This window comes from Aquila chrysaetos, chromosome 23 (genome assembly GCF_900496995.4).
Source record: "Aquila chrysaetos chrysaetos chromosome 23, bAquChr1.4, whole genome shotgun sequence".
Taxonomy (NCBI): domain Eukaryota; kingdom Metazoa; phylum Chordata; class Aves; order Accipitriformes; family Accipitridae; genus Aquila; species Aquila chrysaetos.
In genome coordinates this window covers 18,169,142-18,183,226 of record NC_044026.1, presented here as the reverse complement: position 1 = coordinate 18,183,226, position 14,085 = coordinate 18,169,142, and the positions used below count along the sequence as shown (strand labels likewise).

At 40.0% G+C, this 14,085-nt stretch overlaps 1 protein-coding gene across 7 annotated transcripts in view; it reads right to left on the bottom strand.

Moving 5' to 3' along the window:
- Positions 1–14,085, bottom strand: part of FRMPD4 (FERM and PDZ domain containing 4) — a 412,160-nt gene that overhangs the window by 97,293 nt on the left and 300,782 nt on the right. The gene's annotated exons all lie outside the window — the stretch shown is intronic.

Genomic DNA, 14,085 nt, shown 5'->3' with positions numbered 1-14,085 from the left:
AGTGCAGCTCTTCTTTGGGTACTTGTGGTAGGTACTGTAGGGCCTGTGCTGCAACATCCCAAGTTGTTGATGGGCCTCTTCAAGGAAACTGTTATCTGTAACTGCCAACAAAAGTATGCTATTGATATTTAACACTGAAAATAAAAGTCAGTCTTTAAAACAAACAAAATCCACCAAAACCCAAACCCAACAACCTGTGTGAAGGTAACTTGCAGCGTTAGATGAAAGAAGAACTTTATTATTACACAGGATGCCTGAACTAGAGGCTTTGGCACCTTGTGCCATGTACATGCCAAATGAATTCAAATTGTTGTTTTTTGACTCTCTGTAGAGCTGTCAAACTAGCACATTCCCAAAGCACTACCATTTATATTATTGGCAGTAAAAGTCTACTCACTCAAAAATGTCACAGCCCTTACATCATTTAATGTATCTACCATAGTTATGCAGAAGTTCACACAAGCAACTGGATTCCCTAAATGGCTTAAAAAAAAAATCCCTTCCAAAAAAATTGTATCAGATATTACCAATTACTTTTTTTATAACGGTGGGCAGAAGAAGACAGCCAACATATCCTGATGAAATTAGTAACTCATCCCAGTTATTATCAGGCAACAGTATAAAACTCAAAACTGCCAGCAAGAAATACTTCTGATTTGTTTAATTTGTCCTTATATTTGCAGCCCATTTCCATGTTTTTCACTTTAAGATTGATGGTAACGTCCACTTTCTGGAAAAAGAAAAACATTTCCTTGACACTATGTATAAACACTTACGGAAAAATATTTCCTCTCCTATCTTTCAATTGAGGTATTTTTTAAAATAGAGTTATAATTCATCATTCTGTGACAGCATTTAGAAAAGAGCATTTATACAGTTATCTAAAAGCCTGGTCAAATCATATCATCTCCCTGAATACCATCCCATTTAAATACTTTTATTACCCATATGCTTACTAAAAACACTGATCTTTATTCCACTTTTTATGTAGTAATCTAAATTGCCTTGAGTAATCTGCCTAACAGAGATAATTAAATGTGTTTCATTAATATCTGCAAAAGGTTCCAAGGGCATACAGCGGATTAAAGTCTGGTTTGCAAACGTGTTGCTCAAATTTCATCATCTACATGCTAAAGAAACAAGTGAAGCGCCACTTGACTCACAGGAAAAGAGGAATAGAAGGGGATCTGTTTTGCCATCACCTCTGATCCCTTGTAGTTTTACACTGTATCATATAAACGGTATGATATAACCTCCTTTAAATATTTACCAGTGATCAGCATAAACCCATTTGGGATTATTCAACCCAGTGCTATGACTGAAAGCTTGGGAATGAACTCCATTGCTCTAATGTTTAAGGGTCTTCTCCCTTGCAATCTAAATGTATAGTCCCTTTAGTTCTTTGCCACAAATCATTTTTTGTTTTAAACATTTTGCATTTCTTCCTGGTGTTTACTCCCTCTTGATCTTAGTTTTGCTGTATTAGACAAATCTATGTCTTCTAGTCTCTCTTCATATAATGATTTTTTTCCCCTCCCCTAATCATCCTAACAGCATTTTCTGCATTTGTTACAGTTTGAATCCCCCCTCTCAAACATGTCTAAGCACAATTAATAATACTTCCCTATCTCCACAATGGCATTTGCCATTGACACACCCAAATGACAACACCTGGATGTCTCTCAGCAATTCAGCTAATAAATCGAGATTCCTCTCCTCAGTCATTTTGAACACATACTTCTAGATCATTGGGAAAATTTTGTTAATAATCCTCAATGGTGTCTTTGAATTTTGCTGTGTTCTTGTATGTTCTCTACACAGAATCCCCCCATTCCTCCTTTGCTTATCCTTTATATGGATAAAGAGCCACTTGCAAGGTGTTTTAACATTTTCTTTTAAGAAGCAACTCTTACTGAATTTGTGCATATCTCACTTCAGTCCTCTAGTTTCTGCTTTGCAAGAAGCTTTCTGTGTTGGTTCCTTGCACATTTGTTGCTTTTTTGCAATGTCTTTACTGATGTGGTTATCAGCTAATTATGCCTCTCTTCCCTCAGTTTTCAGGTGCATGCACATCACTGTAAAGATTTGAGACTTTATATACTAGACTATAAACCCAGATGATTAAAAATGTCTTATTTAAAAACATAACACACTTTTTAAAATTCTTTTCTTATTATCAGCAAGAATCATTGTACAAATGGAGGAGATACATATATGTGTGTGTATATAAATACGTACATGTGTGTGTGCGCGTGTCTGTCATACTCACACACAACTCTATGCCATCATGCTGAATCTTGAAACAGGTACTTTCAATAAGGAATGAAACACTCCTGGCTTTCTCTGCCTCTCTCTCCTCTCCCTCTGAGTTTTTTCCCTGAGAATCCCCCTTAGTCTCGCATACATCCACATTTACCTCTCCAGTAAAAACAATGATTTTTTCATTTTTTAATTTTTTTTTTAATTGACAGTGGTAGCCTGTCTATAATGCAGCCATTAGACCACCTGTACCTGCTGTCTTGCACAGATATACTAAAGTAATTTTAAAGTAGCAAAGTCAGATGCCAGTAGCAGCTTAGCTGTTGCAGCAGAGAGATCGGCCTGAGTTGTAAAACCTGCTTGAGAAGCCACATAAATTTTGAGATAGTCCATGCTGAGCTTTATGATAGCCTGAGAATGGCAGGCAGTTCAAGTAACTTAAAAGCTCAGTAGGGAATGCCTGTATTACTCTGGGTGGTCAGTGCCAACATATGTTAGGTTTCTCTTCCATGTAGCAGAAGCCTTTGTGCTGTATTCTGTGTAAATCTAGCCAAAGACTCTAAAGAAAATCACTTTTCTATCATTAATATTTACATGAAAACATCATTATGACTTTCAAATATGGCACAACACTTAGCCTGGCAACATGTGGATTGCTTAGCTTTTTAATTTGCCACTGAATGGTAGTTACGAAAAAAATTTGCATGCAATTCTTAAGTTTTGACACAGATTGGGGAGGAGAGGGTAGCAGTAAATCCCTCCTTGAAAAACTCACTTATCTTACCATGCTTCAGCATTGCAATCAAAAATGAGAATAAATTCAACATCCTTCTAGCACCAGCTAATTAAAATATAACCACCAAGCACATGAGGATCCCAATTTTACGTGGCAGACTTTGCGTGCTCCCGTAGCATAAAAACAAAGAAACAACAAAAAACCCAACCACCAAATTCATGATTTTTTTGAGCAAACTTGTCTGGATGCTCAGCCAGTCAATTCTTTTAATTTGAGCACAAAATCAAGTAACAGTAAGCTAAGCGCAAGCTGGCTTACCAGGTCCTGAGCACGCGGGGTCCTGACATCCCTTCTCTCTAGGATGTCAGGGAAACGCCAGCTGACTCCAAGTACAGCTTGCCGAAGAAGCAGCGTATGGAAAAGGAACAAGCCAACCCAACCAAGCCTCCCGCTCCGAGCAGCCCTACGGAAAGCCTTGTCTTGTCACTCTCCCTACCGGCGCCCAGGCTCTCAGCACAGGGCTCAATTGCCTATGCAAGTCACAGAGGCAAGGCTGAAAAAGCAGCTGTGCAGCTATTAGACATTATGTTCAGGTGATAGGGTTCCTCCTGCAGGAACTGTATTCCTGAAGGCTCACACCACGAAAGCAGCTGGTCCTATGATCCGCCCATTAGCTTGCGCTTGCTTTAATTAATTCTAGTTGGGAAACTAACAGGACTGTTTTTAAACGGAGTTTGAGGATACAGATGTTTGGATTCCTCTGACCGGGCATCATTCAATGCCTTTTGGAAACTTCTGGCTAGTCACAGTGTGACACTCTGGGGAACCTTTTCAAAAGCTAGCCGCAATCGTGGCCCATGTCTGAAGGCATGGAAACCTCCATTTTTATATACATATGTTTTAACTAAAAAGATTCCCAACCGGAAAGTTACGACTTGTCAGCGCGCAACACCGATGTTGAGCTAATCCTTTTATGGTTTCCTTTTCAAAGGTAGACCATTAGCTCATCGTTCTCTAGTACTCTGTTAAAATGGCGGAACTGCATTTTAATGGGATGCTGGCAACAGGAATCATGCAACAAAATCCCTAAATGTCATTACTATGAGCTGCCAGAATCAGCCCCTTGTGGCCCCAAACAAAATGTCTTTTATCAGTATGGTTTTTTGCCAAGTCTCTGCTGTCCAGCTCAAGGCACTAACTGGATTAAACAAAAACAATAAAAACAGCAGCAAAAAGAAAACGCTGCACAAAAGGGATTATAAGCAGGAAGAGAAACATAAAGTACCTCTTTAGACTCCAGGTAAAACTCTGTTGTTCCCACCTGATCAAACCCAGGGACAGCACTATCTAGCACAGCACTCCTAAGAAACTGTCTCCTGTATCTCATAAGCAGTTTCTTAAAAAACTTCTCCCGTATATCCCTGACTTTCTGATTTTACCGTACGTTTCATCAATATTTCACTACTACTTCCTTCTACGTTTGCTGGATGCTTATGCCAGGAGCTAACTTTAACAGGGCTTCTGCATTTTTGTATGACGAAAGAGTGCCACCACAGACACTCTCTACACTCATTCCTACAAAATGTGCTCAGTATTCATCTCCTCCTTTAGGAACTCACCAGATGCAATGATTTTTTGATATAACTGCAGGATTTATCATGAATCTTTAACAAAGGCTTTTCATCCCAATATGCGAAAAAGCAAATTGCACCTCAACGTGCAAGGACAGGCATTTTAACTTAAAGCCAACAAAACTGGATGTCAGACAACTAGTAAAATTGAAGCAATGTCTTTTCATAATAGCAGAGCTAAAAAAACTGTTTACACACAGAGACCTAAGCTTATGCTTGAAATGAATAGGGAACCAAAGACGTCAAAGACTGTATAAACTCCCATAATCAAAACCAGATGTCAAAACCCACTCTGACAGGTTTGGCAAGTTGTGATTCTCACAGAAAAGGTACAGTTGTGGGCCCATCTACCGCCAGGTCTCTCAAAACATTTTCCAAGCAGCAGATCTGCTCTGCAAGGGTGGAAAGCCCATCCTAGACAGCAAACAAGAACACCATGATCCCAAGACCAACCACAGACCAGTAAGGAGTGGTGGGAAGCATACAGCTTGATCACAGCATCTTGTGAGTCCAAAATACTGACCGAATGCTCGGAAAGCAGAGGCACTACAGAGCCTGTATCTGCATAATACAGGATGAAGAGCTGCAGATCGTTTGCACAACGAAGGCAGCTCAGTTCCACTTCTCACAGGTTGACAGAAAAGTGGGACAGAAGACATCCTCATAAATCTGATCTCATGGAAAAATTGGCACAGCCCAAAACCATCGGCAGGCACTTCTTGGACAGAAGAGCCCATGACTGTAACATCCCTCGACCACACTGAAGACTTGCTGATAAACCAAAGGTAGGGATTAAGGTTCCCAGTTTAGACCAGGTATTTCGGCTTTATGCAGCAGTAAGAGACCATACCACTGTGATCAGAATAGCTCTCCTATAATCAAATCAAAAGCCAATCTGAGAAAAGAAAAACAAACCAATCCTAAACCATACTACTAAAAGCTGAAAACACGACACCCCAGGAGATTTGCATCTCCAGTATTTTTTATAAATCCATGCGAAAAAGGTAGGAACAGAGCCAGAGACAAGCAGAAAGACGTTAGGATTGATTAAAGCACCATCCTATGTCTTCACTGAGTATCAGTGTGTCTATCTGCACTATAACTTTATATGTATATTACACATTAGAAATGTTACTTTATATCAGAGCTGCAAATAACCATCTTTCCTAAGTGAACCTAAGTTCACTTAAAAATTAAAAGCAAAATGGCGTTATTATTCTGTTCAATTTCTTAAACTATGGCAAAGTTTTTCCATGCTATTTGTATCCTACGTAATATGCCTCTCCAGGTTTTAATTATGAAACGCTAAATAAATCCCATGAGCAAACAGTTATTCGTATCTGTCTGCTGAGTTCCTATTTGTAATTCCAGCTAATTACTTCCCCTGTCAGGAAAATATTCTCTGAAGTCCCAAGACGCCACACAAGTACCTCAATCTCTTTCATTTTACGTCTCCCAGTGTTCAATACAGAAAATGTAAATTCATTTGGCTACTGCTGGAAGAGTAAGAAACTTGAAATAATCTCTGCACTGTCAGCAGGTCTTTACCTTGTGTGCTTAATCCCCGTTACCATGGTGATATTTAATTGCACAGACACCCAGTTTGATTGGTTTATTTTAAATTGAAGTTTTTCTGTGGAACGGCACAAGATCCTAGCGAACATTAGATAAATGGCTTTCAAAATATTGCAGTGAGTCATATTGTTGTCAGTGACTAGATTAATTTGAGTTCTGTTAAACTATTTCTTTACCTTAATTTTACACATATATGACAACATACATAATATGAAGATTTTTACCATTAGATTGGGAGCTGAGCATTTGAAGTATAATTAAGCAGTATTTTATTGTAGGAAGGGCAATTAAAACCTAAATGAGAATTAAAATTCAGTAAGCTTTTGTTGGTAGTATCATTTTGTCTTTCTAAAACAAATTACCTTGCTGTTCTACAATAACAATCCAGATAAGAACCTTTTACAGTAGGCTTATACTTGATTTTCTTTACAGAAAAATGTAAATATATTAATATGACAGAAATGAAGCCAAAAGGATAAATACAGTTTCTTTGCTGGCTTTTATAGGCCTCAGCATGCAGTGCCTTAGTATATGAATGACTGCTGGAAAGGCATTGTCAATATGGTATTTCCTGGCATGGCATAACATATTAGAAAACTTGTTTTAAATTCTGTACATACACTATGATGAACTGGTGTACTTCAACTGTGCTATTTAAACAGCAGCAATATACTGCGATAATACTCACTCCTTTTTTCTGGTCTATAACCTGGCTTTAGCACATTTTTGTCTTAATGCCGCAACTGAAGGCCTGGGGGAAATTTCACCTAGCCTTTGCTGTGAAAGGTCCCAGTTCCATCACCAAGTATCAGAAAGCTTTACCTAATTTATTTTTTTCAAGCTTGTGGCCACTAAGGCCCCAAGGTACAGCCTGCAGGATCATTCTACCTTTCTGGTGTTTCAGGGACTGCTTTACCCTCTTTCTTTTTAAAGGCTATCAACTAGCCTGGTTCTATTTCATATGCAGAACCTCTGTGTTTGCACCATTGGGGATACCAGCACGTGACCCGAGATAAGACTTACAGCTTCTTAGGAACCACCACCGCTCTCCCAACCACCTGCACGGCTTTGCAGAACCAGACCTTGAAGCTTTGAATCTTGATTCTGTAGGGACCGCACTCTGTTTTACAAGAGAGATGTTTGAAAAAGCAGGCTCCGATTGGGGCTATCATTCTCATGCAAACTTTTCACAAGAATTAATTTGTTTTATGCTCCCAGGAAGGGTACCTTTCTCACCTCCATACATTGTGACCTTGGGTTAACATACCTTGAATTTTTTTTTTTTTTTCCTCTATACAGGTTCTGCTCCAGAAGTTTTATTCTACTTCTTAATCCACCTTAAAACACACAAGAATAACAGTTTTCGGGATGCAATACTTTTCTGAATTTCAAGGTGTCCCCATCCAGTTTGTGTTTGGAGAAAACACTAGAGACTAAATCAGAAACACAGATCAGAAATCTGTGCTGTTACAGAGGCCTGAAGTACGCGATTCCCTGTACTCCACTGAGGTGCAATTACATCCAAGCAACCCAAGGCTAATGACCGAGCAAAAGCTTCTTCTCTTCTGAGTAGTCCCACCTACGTTCATACCTTCTTGTGCAACTCCCCTCACCTTTCCAGTGCGAGGAATCCTCTTGGTTCAGCAAGCGATGGTTGCACATGTGTGCAGAGAGCACTCGGAAAGGGCGACCCAGCAAACAGGGACGGAGCCGCGCTGCTGGGGCTAGCTCCCGAGTTACTGCACGGCAACTGGCTTAGGTACAGCTGCCTTACGATGCAATGAACTCTCCATTTTTCCATGCTCTAGTTAAGATAAAATAACCCCACAAACCAGCATCTCCTTGCTATTATTCCCTCCATTATAACAATGATTTATCCCAGTCGATATTAACATCATTTTGTCTGTCGTATTTATGCCTGCCGTATTTATGGCTAGAGCAACAGTTCTCTGTGAAGAAAGGATGATTGTTAAATCATCCTCTCTCTTCAGGAGGTTGAGCTGATTTCCCAATACTTTCTTTTTCACCATATGCCTGAGTTGTCTCTAGGCAGACCACTGACACAAACAGGTTGCTATATAATTTTCCTTCTTCTCCTTTCTAAGTATTCAGGTTTGCTTTAAAAAGTCATTTGTGTTTGTGTGTCCCTGCTGCTGCTTGTCTCTTCTAGCCCCACTCCCCCTTCCACCATACGATCCTGTCCTTGAGCAGGTCAAACCCTTAGCAACAGAAAGCAAATTTGTATGCAGTCTGAAAGGAGCATAGCAGAACTCTTTCTCTAATAGCACACTATTCATATCAAAAGTCTGTATTAGTGACAAGGGAATTAAAAAAAAAAAAAGAGAGAGAGAGAAAAAAACAAGAATTGCCATACCAATCAGACCTGTTGTCCGCCTGGTCCAGTATCCTTTCTCTGACAGCACTCAGTACCTGCTTCAGAGGAAGGTGCAAGAAATCTTGTAATTATAGAATAACCTGATTAATACAGGAAGTTTCGTCCTAGCCCTTGGCAGTCAGCAGCTGACTCACCCGCTTGTCTGAAACATATGATTTTATATCTGCTCTAATTTTTTTTTTTTTTAATCCTATGTAATTTAATAGTGGAAGTCTTGTTACAAACGTGTATTGCAAATGTACATTTGAATCCTATGAAGCATTTTAGGCTTTACTGTAACCTGTAGCTGAGAGTTATATTTGCTAATTATATAGGTTGTACTATTTTTATCACCGTTAAACTGCCTGCCATTCAATCTCATTGGATGTCCCTTTTAGGGACGTGGGAATAACTGGGCCAGAGAGCGTGATTCCACTGCCTGTTCCCTCGGCTCCTCACCTGGGAGCGGAGATGCCCGAAGCGGCACGCCGCAGTCAGCCTTTGGCTTGAGGCATTATCCTGGCATACAGAGAGCCTCCATTCACATCCCTCATCTGAATTGGAAAGAGAAGGAAACAAATCTTCTTTTCGACAGCCTGCATAAGTGCAAGAGCTCTCATGCCAGCTGAGGGAGGACAGAGCAGCAGCAGCGATGTTGCTTCTGTTTTTGCGAACGCCACATAAATCCTTCAGTGAACCTAGCCAACATTGTTTCTGTACTTAGAGATGAAGGAATGTAATGCATTCAGTAAAGTGCTATATAACATCATACCTAGAGGGCAGAAGGTGGCTCCTGTGGCTTTAAACTTTCATTATGGCCTTATGTACTAAGGTAGTCGTAGGTACAAATAACAGCAGCCTTTTCAAAACCCAGGAAGATGAACAATACTGCAACAACAATCAAGGCTTTCACTATATTTTATATCTTTTGATTGTTTTCAGAACCTTCCAACAGAGTAAACCCCAGAGAAATATTCTGAGAATGGACTAAACCACCAATAGGCATGTACAACCTGCAGAACGTATGGACAAGAAGGTTTGGGGTAGGGCTAGACACACCAAAGAAGATTTAAAAAAAAAAAAAAAAAGTCTGATCCTCTTCCATGCTTATTTATTTTGGAGTAAACTGATTAGCAGGCTGTGAGCCTCAGTTTTGCATCTGGCATAAATTAGTGGCCCTTAATAAGCAGGATGCTTGATTGATATGCCATTAATATCATCAATGATTGTGTTCTGTCATTCCACACAGCTGGCCAGCTGTGAGAACTGGGTGTACAAGGAGGACCACGCAGACCAGACAGGATGCACGCAACACGCACAGAGGCACTCCACCTTTCAGAAACTTCAATGAGCTTCCTCTTCTAAGCAGAGCAAGCGCTGCAAGAGTAAGTTGAAGACTACTAAAGAAAATTTAGATAAGTATTTGAGTATAGGAGAATAACATGGCTTTGCTGTATTGTAAAGAAATATTGTGCTTTGAAAATTTAGGATGTTGTGAGCTGCACTAGCTACCAAAGAACACAAACATATTAACTCTGTTTTAAGCATGAGGCAAAAGTTGGCATTCAAGAATTTCATATTTTGGGAATAGCATAGTTACTAAGACAAGCAAGGACAACCAAAATGTAATGATTTCACAAGCCAAAAATCATGGAGCTGATATTACATGCAGGATAATGTACCTTAGAGGAAAAAAGAATTAAGTTTGCCAGATACACCTGGAAGAAGTCTGGAAGAACTTAGTGTTACTAAATACAAAAGCACCAGTGAAAAACAACAGCAGGCGCTCAAGATATCAAAATATGTTGTGGCACGTTCAACTGGCATAGCAACCATGTCATACTAACACAACAGAATTCGGAAAGACTTCTGACAAGTAGGTCTCTCCCAGCTCTGCTGTGCGCTCTGGGGACCGACCTGTGGTTTCAAGCCAAGCAGTAATGCTGCAGGCTTTGATCTCTGGGTGTGCTGCCTTTTATTTCACGCCTGGGGTCCCAGCTGTTTGCTCAGTTTATTCCAGACTGGAGCACAGAAGCAAGCTAATATGCATGAAGTACAGATGGTCAGGGTCCTTGGAGTAAAATAGGGAGCAAATCAAACTGGTAACGCAGACAGACCTTGTCATCCTCTCTGAGGCAATGACAAGAGTTAAAGTAAACATGATCAATAGCATCTCTTGCAAATAAGGATATGGCAACATGGTGACCTAACAGACCCCTCTAAAAATTTATTTTAAGAGTGTAATAACTAACTACACCTTACCGGGACCACTGTGCTTTGAGTCCACATAGGAAGGGCTACGCTTCCTTTCAGTTAATTCCATTTCAGACTCTAGTCTTTATTTGAATGATAGCAGCCAGATCCACAAAAATACCAAAGTACCTTTTACCTTAGGAATTAAATAGGAATAGGAATCAAAAGGGTATGACTTTCCACGGCAGCAAATGTTACTTCAACTTGCACGCTAGACTGCAGCTGTAGGGCAGCTTAAGCCAACACAAGTCGGTTGCAACCTTGCTCCCACACGAGTCAGGTATTTCAGTGTGTCAGTAAAGCTGCTCATTGCCTGGCATTAGCCATGCTCCGAGCAGGAGGCTGGACCAGCTGACCTTCAGAGGTTTCTTCCATCCTAAACTATTCTGCAACTCTGTGGGACCACGTGGAGCACTGGCTTAGGGAGCTAAACTGACATAAAATTCATAGCTTTCTCTGTAAGATTCATTTTTTATTAGCTTTTGCCAGTTTATTTCCCTCTATCAACTCCCCTTCAGGTCTGACAAGCAGCAAGACTGACACAAAGGAAAGAGCAAAAATGTACAGGTCTGAAAATCAGTAAGATCACAGCGGTGGCGACTTAGGCAAGCTGAAATTGCCATGAGGCTAAACCCTCTGTGGACAAAATCAGTCCAAACCTTCCTGCTTTGCATGCTATCTCCCTGAAACCCTATATTCACACCAAATACATTTTCAGTAAGTTTCATGTTTGTATTCAAACCAGTGTTACAGAAATGTCTCATAATCATATACTCCACAGCGTATATAATAAATGCAAAGAAAATAGGCCTTTAAAATGGTTAGATATACACTGCAAACTATTTCATGTTAAAGGTCCAGCTTAACACAGCTTGTGCAGTACAGAAACACACTGGAAGAATACTAGATGATTGTCATCCTCCTATACTGAAATGTATTACTTATCTCATAAGGCTATTTCAAGTAAAAGTGGCAAGTTAAAAGGGAACGGGTAAAGTTCTGAAACTTTAATTCACCATGGCCTAAACTTAAGAAAAAGTGTTTTAGAGGTTGGCAAAATGACCCCGGTTGTGCCATCTGTACAGAAGAGATAATGAATTGATAGCAACATCTCAAAATATTTTGATAAAAGGCTCTGCACACACTCTTACAAAAGTGCTGCCTGGCAATGGAAGCTGCCCTTGATTAGCTCAGGCCATGGGGGCTTTCAGAAATTTGAAAGAAACCAAATTTGCTTCAGCAGAAAGAATAAACATCTCTTCCCATTCACGCCTTAAAGCATTTGCACCAACACTATATAATTACTTTTCATTTCACCAAAAGATTCTCCTGGATTCTCTGTTCCTCCCACAATTTCAAAATTACAATATGTCTGCTTAGAGTTGAATAGATATGTACATATGGCACGAAGTAAATTATTTAACTAAAAAGCGGTTAATGTTGCTATGAATTATGTTATTTGCTTGTACAGAACTCATGCACACATTTCATTGTGATAATACCTGGTTTATACATCTTTAATCAAAACCAAGTGAAGGATTTGAATTGCTTTTTCTCCTTCAGTGTGATGCAATTTGTTAATCTGTATGGCTATAAAAAGCCTTGGAGACAATATGAGATGCTATCTTGCTGATCTCTCTCCTGCCTTTATTGACATAACTGTCAACCATCATCTCACTATTTCATTCCTAAAATCCAGGGGTGAAAAATGAAGGAAAGAAAATTAAATTCAGTTTTCATTTATGTGGTTTCATGTAGTATTTGCAAAAGCAGTCATTTTGAAAGCCAGAGAGGGCTTCTCCTTGGCCAAATAACAGGCACTGTAAGGACAGGTACCACATACCTCGACAGAGGAATCACTGGCCAAGTCACTAGGTATATTCAGACTTTGATCATTCTTCTAAAATGAAGATATATGTCACATAACTACCCAGTCACATCACAGTAGCTACCTGGGCTGATGTTCACTAGTAACGGTGGATAGCTGGTGATTTGGTACAGCAGTACATGCTTCCAAATGGGTTCCTGATTTCATTCCGTTTCTGAAGGTACTGGCTTTTAATGCATCCCAGGGGACTGTCATTTCACGTAAGATGCATCATTACTCCGGAGACATGGCTAGTGCATGTGTTACAGCCAATGCTGTTCCTTTAAAACATTTGATACAAGAATATGCACTATAACTCATGCAATGTGTACGTACGAGGCGTTGTTCAACTTGCACCTAAGACTGCTCTCATATATTGGTGGGTAAGAAAGCCTGGCACAAAATATCAAAGGCTTCTGCAGATCAGCTTCCTCAGAGGTCTCATTCTCTACACCCCTTAGAGCAGCCTAATTTTTTCCCACATGCAGAGAAAAATGGAAGACAGACCAGGGCCCGAAAGAGAATGGAGAGCAAGCACCTTATAAAAGCATGGAAAAAAAAACCAACCACCACAACAAAACAACAACAACAATCCTAACATTACTTAAGGCATAATTTGGCACTGCCCGTTATGGATTTTTGTTCCTAGATGCAGTCTTCTGCATTTAAGAGAGGGATATGGCACTTTAAGGTACTAAAAGGCAATCCAAAAAATAAACAAAATAATCATTAGCTACCGAGAGTTAGAAAACATTCCCAAATTGCAAAATTAATGAATACTAATGCACTGCATTTTGTAAACCGCAGCTGTTTATAGCTACATAACAAGTGCAGCATCCCATTATGTGACCAGCGAGAAAAGAGAAGGAATCAAATGTGGTGCCTGTCTTCAGAAGCAGGATATTAATTTTTCAAATTAATCTCAGTGACACAGAAGAGAACACACCAACAGTCTGCAGAAAAAATGGACACCCAAGGTGTGCAGGTCCCTTCACTAACTAGAGTAACAGAAGAAGCAGAGTCATATCTGCACAGTACTTCGGAGGCTCACCTATACTTCTTGACAAGCCTAATTAGTTCAGGCAGAAAACCTATGCTAATACAGTTATATCGTGCCTGCATTCAGCTTCACATTGTCCAGTGCTGTACCCGGTGTCTTACAGACATGCAAAGCATGACAAATACTAGTTCAAGGAAGAAAATGACATTTCAAAGTCAGCTTTTGAGCCCTCATTAACCCAGACAACTTGCTCCAATTTGGGCAGGTCTGAAATTGCTCTAAATCTTGAAAGCCTGCAGGACACCACGCTGCTACAAATCTTGCTTTGGCTCCAAAAGCAAATGCCTCCTAGGAAGCCAAGGCACGCACCCTGGGCAAAGCAGGGAGGAA